We start from the raw sequence: 14,870 nt of genomic DNA, 5'->3' as shown, positions 1-14,870 counted from the left end.
AAAAATCACACCCGCTTGATTTGTTAATGCAAACATGAACTTGTTTGTTACATGTGAATTTCAGTCCCTGCAGTCAGGGCGCTTGACTTATGCATTGCCCCAGGGCATGAATTTGTCTTTGTACTGATTCCAACACATGGTCAGAAGAAGGAGGAGGAGGAAAAACCCAGAAGGACCCTGGAGAACAGCATACCCATGGAACCAAATGGTCCAGGAACCAAATGTTAACCTGGTTCCCTAGCCTATGAGTTGTCACACTGTGCACTTGTTTCTTCTCTTTCCTGCCTTTCTACTTTGCTCCTGCAAGAAAGTCTACCTGTGCACACCTACCTGCAAGTGCACTCAACACACCTATGGATTGGGACCGGTAATACTAACCAGCTGTCCCTTTAAATTCCCTCATTCCCTTCTCTCTCCACCTTAAGTTTACATCTGGGTCCTTTTTCAAGTCTTAAGCTGATTTAATTGACAATTTGGACCATATGCTGAAACACTTCTAAGTGAGGCTCTGATTAATACTGTTAGTTAAGATTTTATTGCCTCCTCACTTTGCCTAATCAATCTTTTTCTTTTCCTGTACCCCAATTAGCCCTAAATAAATCTGTACTATATTTCTGTCTCTGCATCATTTCTAGTCCAAAACTTTGCACAAATTAGTACTGTAATGAACTGATCCATATAGTCATGCTGATTCCCCACACTAGTCAAAAAGGACTACAGGAATGTTCATCCAGCACCCCAGAGCTGTTCTATTAACATACCAGTCTCTCTCTCTCTCCTGGCTTGAGTTTCTGATTGGTCTTTCCATAGAATTCCATAGAAGTGGTATTGCTTGCTTTTCACTCATTTCATCCCTTTCCATGACTGAGGGCGTGGTCTGACAATTAAATTCACCAGAAAAGAAAATGAGACTTTTCAAAGTTTAATTTAGAGTGTTTCAGGTAGCAATAATAGTCAGTCTGGATAGCTGAACAGGGCCTGTTGCACAGCCAGGGTTATGGTACATCTCTGCAGGGCTAATTCAAGTAACGATGCAGAGATAATTTCTATCTTGCTTGTTACAAGGAATGCATCAGAAAACCATTTTAAGGAAAAGAGCAAGTAGCCATTAGTAATTCATTGCACTCAGCAGGGATTTCCCCTAAGAAATTCAACCTTGGATAAACTGTGGCATTAGCTAATTTACTGACTGGCAGGGTTGGGGGCAAGGGAAAGAGGAAGAGAATAGAACTTCTCTCTTCAGCCAAGAAGCTTTTATACAGTGAAATTCCATTGTCTGTGTGATCTTTTCAGTGCTGCCACTGGGGAAAAGCCACAGGTTTCCCCACCTCTATTACTGTAGAGCCAGAAAGGCCTACAGAGTATGTAGTCCAAGCCAATGCTCAAAGGTAGATGCATCTACCCATCAGCCCACCACAGATACAATGATATTCCCAGCTCTAGGGATTCTTGGATGCAATTGATATGCAGGTGCTTTTCTTATGGCTTCTAATTCAACTTTGGGACAGTCACTTCCTTTGTGTCCTGGTGGGCTATCTACAATGGGTAATTATTTGTTGTTTCTCTATGTAAACCGCCCTGAACCGTTTTTGGAAGGGCGGTATAGAAATCTAATAAATAAATAAATAAATAATGAACAGTATGAGTACATCCCTTTCGGGTCTTTTGAACCTCTCAAGAGCTTTCAGTACCACGAGCCATGGTATCCTCCTTCATTGCCTTGTGGGGATGAGATGAGGGACTGTTATGAACAGTCTATAACATATCAGAACCAGAGGTACCAGCTCAGAAGTATGGGCCTGTGTCTGATTTCATTTTATATTAAGAAATGATACCTGAGCTCAAGGTGAACTAGGATGTTGCTCTCCCTGCTCTGTGAAGGGAGGAGGCGATCCAGCATTGTGTTGTTAAAATGGATATCCAAGGAATACAAAGGCTTGGCCTAGGCTACTCATATGCAAAAATGCAACTGACTACCAGGTGTCTGTGAAGGAGGCCAGAGGCTGATTCCCCCCTTCCTGTTGCAAGAAATCCATGCTAATCCTTGCCAGTGATTAGCTCAATTGCTCTCTATAGCGATTCACATGAATACAAAGTAAATACCTGTAGACTTTAAAATCTTAACTCACTGCCTAGCTAAATGTATTGGATGTCTGACACATATATGTTACTGTAAATATTCTCTTGTTTTCAATTACAAGAAAAACACTAGATAGAGATATACAAGAAATAATGTAATGGCTGTCTCACACCAAATAGGATCAATTCTCTTACTAACTCCTCTGAATTTTTAACACCTTTTGGGGGAAGATGCAATTTGCAGCTCTGAGATGCAGATCCCCCCCCCCCTTCTCAGCACAGAGTTTACAGAAGATGAGATTCAGAGATCTCTCTGGACTGGCCAATATCCTGAATAATTAAGACTTTGTTCAGAAGGTAGCAGCAAGTTGTCACCTTTTTGGACACCCAGGAAAAGATGAGATCTATGAGAGATCAAAGAGAAATACAGTATAAGAATGAGGCTTTTAGACAGAGAGTTTAGCAATCTTTTGCCTACAGCAAAAGCTGCTCACGAGGATCCCAGAGTTTGCTGCTAAGCCGCGGGGCAAAGCAGGAATTCTGTCCATGAACAGAAACTACAGCAATGCCTGAGTTTTGCTGCCCAAGATGCCTGATCTGAGCACTGCAACAACTCCTGTCTCTGCCAAAGACCTCAGCTGAAAAGATCTCCGCTCAAGTCTCTGATCCTGGTAAATATGCTGCCTGGAATTCCCTCATCCCACCCCCTTTCCCTGCTCCCTTCTCCTCCCCCACTTCTTTCCCCCTACTAATTCCAAAACCATGCCAGCCCTCAGTCTCCCCCCCCCTCTTTTCTGCCTGTATCTGAATTGTATTAAAACTAGGAAGATTTAATTGCACACACATATGTTAGTTAGGCACACGGGTGAATATTGGTACAGGTTAGGATGTTCTGTTTAAATACTGTTGCTAATATTGATAGAGGGTTCTGCTTTCTGCTTTTCTAGATTAGTCTTTTATACTCAATAAAGCCCATTGAATCTTTGAGTGGTTTGATCTCCTTTCTTCCTTGCATCCAGATCAACGTGGTCACTAATATAAAAGAACTTGGTCACGTTGGTGACACTATTTATGAGACAGACTTTTTTTGTATACTAGCCAATGAGCATATTTAGTATATAAATCAGGCCTGGTCTGTAACAGGACATTATTTTGCAGTGAGTAAAGGTCCTTCCTGGAAGGCAGATCTCCTGCAAGGCTTGTTCTCACAACCATATGGGGGTGGGCTGGAGGGAAGGCTTGTGCCTCCCAGATGACCAGAGATCCTTTGGGCTCTGCAACTTGTGTGCCCACATGACTGTCACAGTGGTGTTCTCCATTGCTGAAATTGAGAGCTGGGGCCTCCACATATTCCATAATGCATTGCAGGAGGGACGGAGAGGCAGCCCTCAGTAGTACTGCAGCAGCTCTCCTTTCCCTGGTCTTGAAAGCCACAGGACTCTATGGTTAACATGGCTGCTGGCTGCCCAGGAGCATTTTAAACTTGCATAGCAGCACAGACAACCAGAAAATAAGATAGGACAGTCAATTTCCCACGTACCTAGCTTTTAACCTGGTTAGCAGACCTGGGCTGTTTGGTTAGGAGCCTCCTGGCTCCCCAGACAACCACAAGTTCCAGGGTTAATACCATCCTACCTAGGGATCTGTGGTTGTGAAGCAGTGTTCCCTCTAATTTTTTCCATCTGTGTGGGGAATGAGTTTTATTTTGAGCGGCAGTATCTAGGCAGTGTGTGCACACGTGCATTCAGAGTGGGGCTTTCCCGATTCAACCTGAGTGGGATCTAAAATTAACTGAGTGGACGTCAAAAAACTTGTGTGCACATGTCTTAGAGAGAACATGCACATGTCATAGGGGGAACACTGGTCATGAGAACAGGCTCAGTGTTTTACCAGCTTAGACTTCCTGAAAAAGAATGACTTGGCCACAGTCTTCATGTCTTGGTCACATCCAAACTTAACTAATGTAATAGCTCTAGTGGCTCAGTCTAGGTGGAAACAGACTTCTTGCAACAAATTGTATATCACAAAATTTAATAGGTAAATGTGAACTGAATAATGAGGCCACAGAATGTTTCTACAGACTATTTTTGCCTTATTTAATAAAGATACTAAGGCTGAGGTTCACTTATTGCTACCACAGACCGGAACAGAGATGGTGTCTCATTCAAAATTACCCACAAGGGAAACTTGAAAGGACTCAAGAAGCTCTTGAAAGGACTATGCTTGTCTTTCTCTATGACAGGCTGTACAGCATAAGACCCATGGCTGGATCCAGCTTACAGGAACTTTTTTCATTCATTCATTCATTCGATTTCTATACCGCTCTTCCAAAAAATGGCTCAGGGCAGTTTACATAGAGACATAATAAATAAATAAGATGGATCCCTGTCCCCAAAGGGCTCACAATCTAAAAAAGAAACATAAGATAGACACCAGCAACAGTCACTGGAGGTAGTGTGCTGGGGGTGGATAGGGCCAGTTATTCTCCCCCTGCTAAATCAAGAGAATCACCATGTTAAAGGTGCCTCTTTGCCAGGTTAGCAGGGGTAACTTGCAACTTTTTTTGCTGACTCACAGGTAGAAATATCCTGCAGCAACAGCAGGAGCCATGGAAACCTCTAGGATTGCATACCTGGGATTCCAGCCTAAAAGCAACAAAAAGTTATGGAGAGGGAAGAACATTGACATTTGTTTGGGGCCGGCACGCACTCCAGGTGCCACTGATTGAGCAGGGGCAGGGTCTATTTTATGTCCACTGCGCTTTGTTAAAATTGTGGGTCCCTTGACAGGGGGAAAGATCCATAAGTAACTAATAATTATTTTTATTAATATTTTAATAATTAATTTTACTGTAATCATGTGCTGAAAATTGACCTTGGGTTCTGCACACCAAGTTGTGGTTGGTTCTGGCCTACTGGGGCTTTTAAGTCGTGCACCCCTATTCCCTGCCCTGGTCACCAATGTGTAGGAATAAAGTAGTTGAGGAAAACTGGTACCAGTGTGTTGTGTTTTCGGCAATATAAATTAAGCAGCATGATGCCCTTGCTTACTGAACCATAAACATGGAGGTCTCTAGTGGACAAGGAGTACAGTTGTTCTGTCAATCACTAGGCCTATGAGGCCTTAGTATTGTCGGGCTTTACATGCAAACACTATCTTTTAATGAGATCTCAGCTATTAGAAATCCTTACGGTTGTGCTCGGAATCCGGCTCTTTATGCATTTCACTGTTTCGATTTACTTTGGCTCCATCAGCATATTGAATTTTTAGGTTGCATGGGAAAGCTCCATGGAAAAGGGGAAATTATGATGACAGTTCTTCAGGAGTTTAAGGTGACTGCAGAATAAAGTCAGGCTATGTGTAAAGTCAGCCAATTTCTATATAAATTCTAGAGTAATGGCAATTTCAACAAAACAGTCCTGTAAAGTAGTTAAGCCAGAGTACATGTATTAAGGCAGATTCCTTTACAATTTTAGTTTAGTAGGCTGGGAAGCAGGCTGTAATTGACTTGAGCTAAAACATTCTTCAAATGCAATTTCTGCCATGGGGAAATTGGGCAGTAATAACAAATAAATCGTGGCCACTACCTATTTGTTGATTCTTCTTAAATACAAACACCTCAATCTAACAAGAGCACATATAGAGCAGGTGAGGCAGAGCACACACTGACAGTTGTCAAAAACGTTTGAAATAAATACAACCAGTCAGTTGTTGGGGGAGAATGGGTCGGGGGGGGGGGATGAGTGGGATTTTAACTTTTTTGAAGGAGCTCAACATATAGAGTCCTAGCTGCTCTCAAGATTCAGTGCACACTTGATCTGTTGTTGAACCCTGCTTCTGGGCATGTAGTGCACCCAGATGGATTTGAGAGAAATGTTGCAATGTTGCAAAATTGGTTAAATTACAGTGTAGTCAAAAATGAGACAATGAAATGAGGATTGTTTCAGAAACAACAAACAACAAAGGAAGGGAAATGAAGTCGAAGCGTGGAAACACTACAGAAGAATGTATAATTACTTTATGCTTATTTCAGCTTAGTCACTGCATAGCAAGAGTTTTCAACTGGGGTTGAAAATACCTTGGGGGTACTTTTAAGCCTTGTAGGGTGTACATGGGATACACAGAACCCTCTCACCTCCCCAACTCAATTACATGCTGCCTTTTTGGCTCTTTCTCCAGGAGGGGAGGAGAAGGAGTGTCAGGCAGCATCCCTCCTTCCCTCTTCCTCCCTGTCACTGACTGGCTATATGCTCAGGCTCAGCCCACCCTCCCTCAGCCTGATTGATAGACTTGGCAGCAAGGGAAATGTTGGCTGATGCTTAGGATTTATTTTATTATTTTATTTTATTTATTCGATTTCTATACCGCTCTTCAAAAAATGGCTCAGGGCGGTTTACACAGAGAAATAACAAACAAATAAGATGGATACCTGTCCCCAAAGGGCTCATAATCTAAAAGGAAACAAGATAGACACCAGCAACAGTCACTGGAGGGACTGTGCTGGGGGTGAATAGGGCCAGTTACTCTCCCCTTGCTAAATAAAGAAATCACCACATTAAAAAGTGTCTCTTTGCCAAGTTAGCAGGGGTAACTTGACAAAGGATTGGCATTTTCCTTGCTGCTAAGCCTGTCAGTCAGGATGAAGAGAGGGCTGGGCTGAGCAGCCAGTTGCTTTGAGAAGGAGGGAGAGGTGGGATCAGGTCAGGTGTATGCTGTGGAGTTCTGGCCATGAGGCTCCAGAGGATGGAAGGAAGCCACAGCATACAGTTAGAGGCTTAGGATATGTCTGTGTGTTTTACCTCATTCCTGGGCAGATTCACTTAACTTGTACTTTATTTTGCACCAGCTTTGGAAATATTTACTTCTGGGGGTCACAATTCTTGGCTGTTTATATGGCGTGCCAGAGCTGAAGCTTTGAAACAGAAGGGGTATGTATGTATGTATGTATGTAACATATTTATATACTGCCCAAAACTCATGTCTCTGGCTGATTTACAATAAAACAGCACAAATCAAAGCAACATTAAAATTTAAAGCAATGTTCAAATCTGTAAATCAAAACTAAAAAATCAAAAATCAAATCAAAATCAAACTAAATCAATTAAACAATTAAAATCATTTAAACATTAAAATCATTAACATTAAGATCATTAACATTAAAATCATTAACATTAAAATCATTTAAAATCAACATTAAAAATTTAAAACCATGAATCTAATTAAAAGCCTGGATGAACAAATGTGTCTTTACTGCCTTCTTAAACGTTATCAGAGATGGGGAGGCTCTTATTTCAACAGGGGGTGCATTCCAACGCCTTGGGCAGGAATGGAGAAGGCCTGTCCTTAGTAGCCACCAGTAGGGATGTGTGAACCGGTTCGAATTCGAACCGGTTCAAATCCGAACCAGGGTGGTTCAAAGGTTCGAATTTGAACCGAACCAGCCATCAGGTTCAAGCTGCAGGTTCAAATTCAAACCGAACCAGGGGGTGGTTCGATTCAAACCAGTTTGGAGATCCAAAAATTGGTAGGATGGTAGCTGACACCCAGGGGTACCTGCCACCCAAACCCCAAAGCAATCGGACACTCGTACGATTTTTTTTATGAATTTTTGAACATTTTTTTTTCTCATAGGGTATAATGGGACTCAAACCAGCCTATTACTCCTTATTGAGGAGCACCTATGGGTGCCAACAAGCATGCAAACCCTGAAGCAATTGGACACCCCTTTGATTTTTTAAGAATATTTGAAATATTTTTAATTATTTTTCTCATAATGTATAATGGGACCAGAACCAGCCTATATCCCCTATTATGGAGCACCTAGGGGCACAAAGGTGGGGTGGGTGGTAGACAACCAGGGGTGCCTACTATCCACAAAGTTCCAAGGCAATCGGACACTCCTCTGATTACTGGTGAATTTTAAAAGTATTTTGGAATTCCTCATAGAGAATAATGAGGATTGCAGCAAATGTATAGATTCACGTCAGGGAGAAAGGGGTGTCCTAGAGTGGAGTGTGGTGGGTGGTAGTTCCCAAGGTGTGCAAGGAAGCTATCAGAATTATTTGAAAGGAATGGGGCAAAGGGCTGATTTTTAAGTGATTTTTGAAGTTTATGCTTCTTTAAGGTTTTTCTCCATAAAGAAGCATGGAGGTGCCAGCAAATGTGTAGCTTCACGTCAGGGGCAAAGGGGTGGCCTAGAGCAGAGTGTGGTGGGTGGTAGTGCCCAAGGGGGCCCAGGAAGCTATCAGAATTATTTGAAAGGAATTGGGTAAAGGGCTGATTTTTAAGTGATTTTTGAAGTTTATGTGTCTTTAAGGTTAGCAGATGAGAGTGGATTCATGGTTTGTCATTGAAAATCTTATATGCTACCAAAGAATCTACACTCAGAACACTTCAGAAACAACAAAACCCAGTACCCCATGGGTTAGCAATCCATGGGGGTGGTTGGCACCCTCTTTGCACTAGACCACCACTCACTCTGGGATACCCCAGCACCCCACAAGTGGCTTTAAGGTTTTTCTCCATAGGGAAGAATGCAGGTTTCAGCAGCCCCATAACTGCACTTGGGGGGTGCTGGGGTGGCCCAGAGCGAGGGTGCCAACCACCTCCATGGGTTGCTAAAGTAGGTCTTGAGAAGGACCTTGAAAGCCACTAAGGAGGGGGCTGAACAAATCGGGGTGGGGTGTTCCAAAGAAGAGGGGCAGCCACAGAGAAGGTCCTGCTATGGGCCCAGGCACCACGCACTACACCAGGACCAGGGACATTAAGGAGGGCCTACTGAGAAGACCTCACAGGACAGGATATAACTGGCCGAAAGAGGCGATCCTGGAGACATACAAGTGCTAAGCCCATAAGGGTTTTATAGGTGAGAACCAGCACTTTAAATTGAACCCAGAAGCAAAACAGGCAACCAGTACAACAACCGTAAAAGAAGTGTAAAACTATCAAATCTAAAGCCACCCATGAGGAGGCGGGCTGCTGCATTCTGGACTAATTTTAGCAGGAGCTGCAAGTCCAGAAGGACCCCCATATCACAAACCGTCTCTCTCAGGGAAGCGCAACCCTGTCAAGAGATAAACTCACACACAGCAATTGGCGAGATTGCAAACTGAACAAGTTCGCATACTGAACAAGAGCAACTTGGTCTTGGAAGAATTAAGCCTGAGCTTGTCTTGACCCGTCCAGGTCCTGACAGCCTCTAGGCACCGAGCCTGAACATGATATACAACACATATGATGGAGCAGGACACCTTTGGGTGGATTAGGATGCTGGAACAGGATAGGGATATGCAAAGACTTTTGAGCTTGAAATGTTTCGAATTGAAATGGGCCTTTTTGAGTGTTTCAAGCTTGAAACAGAACACCCTTACAGTAAATGGCCTGTCACGAGCTTGAAACAGAATGATTCCGTTTTGAGTCAAAACATTTCGAGTGTTTCAAGTGCCAAATTGGAGGCGCTCAAAAAACATAATTGTGTGAGAAAGAGCAACTTGTGATAATGATGTTACTGCAACGCAGGCATTTTGGCTGGCAGTGGATTCTGGCTCAGTGATTCTTTTTTGGCCATTCGGACTGTGTTTGAAATGTGTGTTCTGTGGTGGGAGGGACAAGATTCCCCTTTTCTGTGTGCTTTTGCAGTTTTTCAAGGCCACAGTTTCGATGAAACGTTTTGAGCATTCTGTGTTTCATTTTGAGCTCAAAATGAAACACAAAATCCATTTTGTGCACATCCCTAGAACTGGATTAGTGAATGTCATAGGGTTGCTTCCAGAAATGACCTCAGAGACATAGGGGAGGAGGCCATGGAGAGTTTTGAAAGTAAGGACAATAAGCGTATACAGGATCTGGCAACAGACAGAAAAACCAGTATTTGGACTGAAAGAGAGGCATGATATTAATAATTTCATGATAAATGATTTGAAGGTGGTATTATGCTCCATTATACTGTATATCCCAGACAAATAAATTTTGGAAAGATTGTAGTATGAAAATTATTCATATACATATATGGAATAGCTCCAAATTAAGGTCTTCTAGAAAGAGATATAAAGCACAGTCAACTACCAGGAAACAATGAATACACAAAGTTTTGTAAGGAGAGGAAAATGGATTCTGAGAGAATATGAAGGGATTGAATGGGGGGATCTGAGAAGGCACAGGGATGGGGAAACTGGAAGGAGAGGAGAGTGGTAGGTGTGTGTTCATCTGGTTCAATTGTAAACCATGCTGGCCCTCAGGAAAGGCAGCTGGTTCATGATCGAACTGAACCATACCCGGTTAGAAGCAAATGGGTTTGAAGGTTTGAACCAGGCTCGATTGAGGGCAGTGACAGGGGTGAAGGCAAGAGAGTGAGGGTGGCATGGTGAGAGGCATCTTTAAAAGTAATTGAAATCCTAACTGGTGGTGGTCTAGCAGTACCGAAGCTGCCTGAAGCAGCAGCGCTCCTCCAAGCAGCCCACATGGTGGCACAGCTCCAGGACTCATCCAGCCCCCAGCACTCACCTCTCTCGCCCTCACCCCTCTGGCTGCCCTCAATCAAGCCTGACTCGAATCACTGAACCAGTTTGAGATGGTTTGAATCAAATGGCTGGCCCAGTTGGTTTGACTGAACTGGTTTGTGGGCTGGGTTTGGTTCCAAATTGGGTCTGTTCACACCCCTAGAGAGTGGCAGCTTTCCACTGTCAAGCAGCTGTAGAACCAGCTCTAAGAGACTGAGTCCTGAAACAGCAGAGAAGCCTGAGAATCTGCCTCATCTATTTTGTGGAATACAAACTGTGGGCCCTGTGACAAAAAGTGAAGATGGGCCTTTGCACCCAACCTTCTTTAGAAAAGTGCGAGGGAGAGAGCCAAGAGCAAGCATTCATTTCTTTTTACTGCCTCTGAATTCATTTCTGTGTTGGTGTCTGCAGTATGGACTCTAGGAAAAAGAAAATAAGTTTACAATGGCAGCCTTCTGTTCAGGGGCGTAACAAAGCCGGAGTGGGCCCAGAGACAAAATTTTAAAATGGGCCCCTTGCTGATACACACACACTTCACAATATATAGTGCACTCACACTCACATCCCCAGTATGCCAGCTTCTCTAGAAAACTCCACTCCCTCGCTTTAACCCCGTCCCTCCACCTTCCCATGGGGAAGAGCGCTCCCAGCTCAGAGTTGCTTCTGCAGACAAGGACTTTGCTGCATGCATGCCGCCTTTGCTCCGAACTTGGGGTTGGCTTTTCCACGGCACCAAAGCTCTGCGGGTGTTGGGGAGTCATGTGACTTGCCTCTGGGGGGGCCCTTGAGGCGTGGGGGCCCCAGGCAGCTGCCTCTCCTTGCCTAATGGTAGTTACGCCCCTGCTTCTGTTATTAAACGGTTAATAGTATATGTCAAGCAAAATCCTGCATAATTACAGTGCTGATCTTTAATCTCTATTATCTTTTGGGAAATCATGACTATCCTACGTTTTGGAACAATCATGATAATGCTACTTCTAATGCAATATTTGTTGTCAAGAAATAGTTGCATTAATCTGATCTGTTGCAATATTTCCCCCATTTTCTCTAAAAAACCAGAGAAATTTTCAATAAAGTACCAATGTTAAAATTATAGCACCTTTTCCCCACTCCTTTCAAAATAACAATGTAGTCTTCTTGGGCTTGCTCAGGTCGCCATCTGTGTCATTTACCCCTGCTGACGCAGATCTGTCAAAACAAGAATTGTTGGAGGTGGCTTATTTGAGGACTTCTGATTAGTTTTTTTACCTCTTTACTTAAAGATAATGTGAACCGTGATAGACATCCATTTGTTAACACCTAATTTTAGAAGTAATATTAAATAGGATTAGGTGTGCTACTTCAGATAAGAATCAAAGAGCCTTAAACCTAGCCAATTCAGGTCTTGCATCCAAAATCCCACAGCTGCTTGAAAAGCAGCTTTGCTTCTTCAGGAAATTCCCAATGGCATTCTTACAAGAGAAATTTGAATCACTTATTCCCATATCTCTTTATGAGGACATCATACAAACTCAGCATCTAGTATAGTAGAAGCTGTGCCTCATGAGAAGATGAGGAGCCAGTGATGATTAATGCATGCCTTTAATCCCATTTCCATTTACAGGGATAGAAAAAATGTGTCCATCTCCTTATTACAATAAAATAGCTACTTTCCCAAGAACTATTTCTGACCATTCCAATCTCTTCCTGTCCCTCTTCTTCACTGGGCACAGCATTTATCTTTCCAAGCTGTTTTTCCAGCCAAAATTAAAAATTACCTCAGTTTTGGAATACAAGATTGATAATCAAGAGGTGCAAAATCTTCTTCAGGTATTAAGCTCTATGCATTCTTCTCTTTGAATAACATATAGCTATGACTTAAATGCTGTCGGTAACATAATTTCAGATGGTGCCATACTTAGTCCTCCAATACTCCAAAGAGCCTCCCAATTCACCCTTTTGCAGGAAATTAAAAATTATAAAACAGAAGTTATCCCTTGGCTGACCCATTTGGAGAATAATGATAAAGTCTGGGAAGAGACACTCAATGTTTTCCCCCTTGCTGAATCTGCTCCGTACTGCGACAGACCCAAGACCAATCAGGAACTGCAATAGTCATTCCCTTTCTGACCTGCTGCCCTCACTGAGATCCCAAACAAGCTAGGAATATTGGTGGGTTTTTTTAAAAAAAAAAACAGTCATCTTGAAAATGTATCTAATTATCCCACATTGGGAGTTAGATGTCATGCAGTCCAGTGGCATGGCATTGGTTCAGATGTTCAGACATTGTTTCAGATGTGGAGCTGAAGAGCCCCTTGGTCTTTTCCCCACCCCGCTCCGGTTAGACTTGTGGGAGTGTCTTGCCGCTTGTGAAGCTTTTGTTGAAGGGAATGCATCATAGACCTTTCATATGGTTTTCCAGCATCATTTCTGACAAAGCCCAAAGGATCATGAAGAGCAGGTATTCATGAATAATTAAATAACCATGTAGGTCCACTCTCCAAATCGTTCCTTTTCTTTCCCTCCTATAGCTTTAAGTCTCCATTATAGCCCTTCTCTAAAATTCTCCCTTTCTCTCTCCCCTTAATGCTGAGGAAGAGGAAATGTTCCTCAGCTTTCCCTTCCAACCCCACAACTGTTGTTGTTGTTGTTGTTGTTATTTCCAGTTTTCAACAAAGTTGTCAAAGTGGTTTACGTAGCAAAGAGCATGAAAATTTTTTTTTCTGTGTCCCTAAAGGGGCTTGCAGTCTAAAAAGAATCACAAGGGAAACATCAGCAATGGCCATTGAAGGGACACTGTACTGGGATAAAAAGGAACAGTTGCCACAACTTTAAAAGGTGCCTCTTAGCCCAGGTAAAGGTAAAGTTGTGCCGTTGAGTTGGTGTCGACTCCAAGAGACCAGATTGCCCTGTGGTTGTCTTTGGTAGAATACAGGAGGGGTTTATCATTGCCTTCTCCCATGCAGTATGAGATGATGCCTTTCAGCGCCTTCCTATATCACTGCTGCCCGATTTAGGTGTTTCCCATACCACTGGGGATTTGAACCAGCAACCTCTTGCTCGCTAGGCAAGTCATTTCCCTGCTGTGCCATTAGGTGGCTTCTTAGCCCAATTAGCAGGGGTTAATCAGTAAAGTTCATTTTAGTCAGCGTAGCTGGAGTTTGTGTTTCTGCTTGTTTTGTTGCTGATTTTTTTAAAAAAACGTTTCTGTTGTTTTTATTTATCCTTTTAAAGTATGTCTTGTTTGATACATTTTTAAAAGTGTATATGCTGCATTGACCAGACATGTGGTGGAGTAACACTGAAAAAAATTAAAACAAATAGAGAGATATTACAGACTCCCCCTGCCCCTGCTTGTCGTAATACAGGTATTACGCTTCTCATAATACCTTCATAATACAGAGTTTTATCCAAGGAGACAGAGTTTGTAATTCAGCATATTTGCATGAATTACAGGTTTTCTTGGAGCCATGCCTGTAATATTGATCAGGGTGTGGATAGAAATAACATTAAATAAAGTTTAATAATTTCAAAATAATATGTGTGTTTGATATAATAGAATACCATGACTGGCTATAGTACAAATCAACCAAAAATTCATTTTTGTTGGTTCAAGTTTTCACGGTGACCTGAAGAGGATTTTGAAATGGAGAGTTAAAAAGAGATTGAAGCCAGTTGTGAAATTTATTTGATATTGATATTTGATCAATATCATTTGATATTGTGTGGAGATTTTGTGGGTTATCAGAATGATAAGTTATACGATTAAATAATTTATATTATATTAATTTTGTGGATGTCAGGTTAAAATATGTAATAGGGCTAAATAACCCAATCCACTTTCTCTTTTAATCTTCATTTTTTTTCATCACAAATAGAGATCTGTCACAGAAACCTGTCAGGAAGGGTTTTGATTGAAATTTCACGGGGATATGTATGTTTTTGTGTTATTACTTGTCCACTCGTTTTGACAAATGGTGTTAAACTTTATTACATATGCTGCTGTATGCCTTGAGTATTTCTGCTTTTTTTTTAAACAGATGGAAAGTAATTTTCCCAATGTTTTTAAATCAAAACTCAATGACACCAGGCAAAAGTTAATACTTGAACTGGTCTTGTGCTGAATTAATATTACCTCTGAAATGAGAGACAAATGAAATTATGGCTTTCTTCATGCAAAGGTAAAGTGTTCCGTCGAGTCGGTGTCAGCTCCTGGCACCCACAGAGCCCTATGGTTGTCTTTTGGTAGAATACAGGAGGGGTTTACCATTGCCATGTCCCGTGCAGTATGAGATGATGCATTTTAGCATCTTC

The 14,870-nt window shown here is 42.2% G+C and overlaps 1 long non-coding RNA gene across 4 annotated transcripts in view; it reads right to left on the bottom strand.

Moving 5' to 3' along the window:
- Window positions 1-14,870, bottom strand: part of LOC128352398 (uncharacterized) — a 48,851-nt gene that overhangs the window by 21,222 nt on the left and 12,759 nt on the right. For 3 of the 4 annotated variants that reach the window (XR_008320375.1, XR_008320378.1, XR_008320377.1), the window contains exons 2-3: window positions 11,677-11,765; window positions 762-877 (exon numbers count right to left, since the gene is read on the bottom strand). This is a non-coding gene — a long non-coding RNA (uncharacterized LOC128352398). Of the gene's footprint in view, window positions 1-761; window positions 878-2,454; window positions 2,484-11,676; window positions 11,766-14,870 lie in introns of all 4 variants that reach the window. The other variant, XR_008320376.1, reaches the window with a different exon arrangement.

The sequence above is a fragment of the Hemicordylus capensis genome, chromosome 3 (genome assembly GCF_027244095.1).
Source record: "Hemicordylus capensis ecotype Gifberg chromosome 3, rHemCap1.1.pri, whole genome shotgun sequence".
Classification (NCBI taxonomy): domain Eukaryota; kingdom Metazoa; phylum Chordata; class Lepidosauria; order Squamata; family Cordylidae; genus Hemicordylus; species Hemicordylus capensis.
Note: the sequence above shows the minus strand (reverse complement) of the source record. Positions and strands in the feature narration are given on the sequence as shown.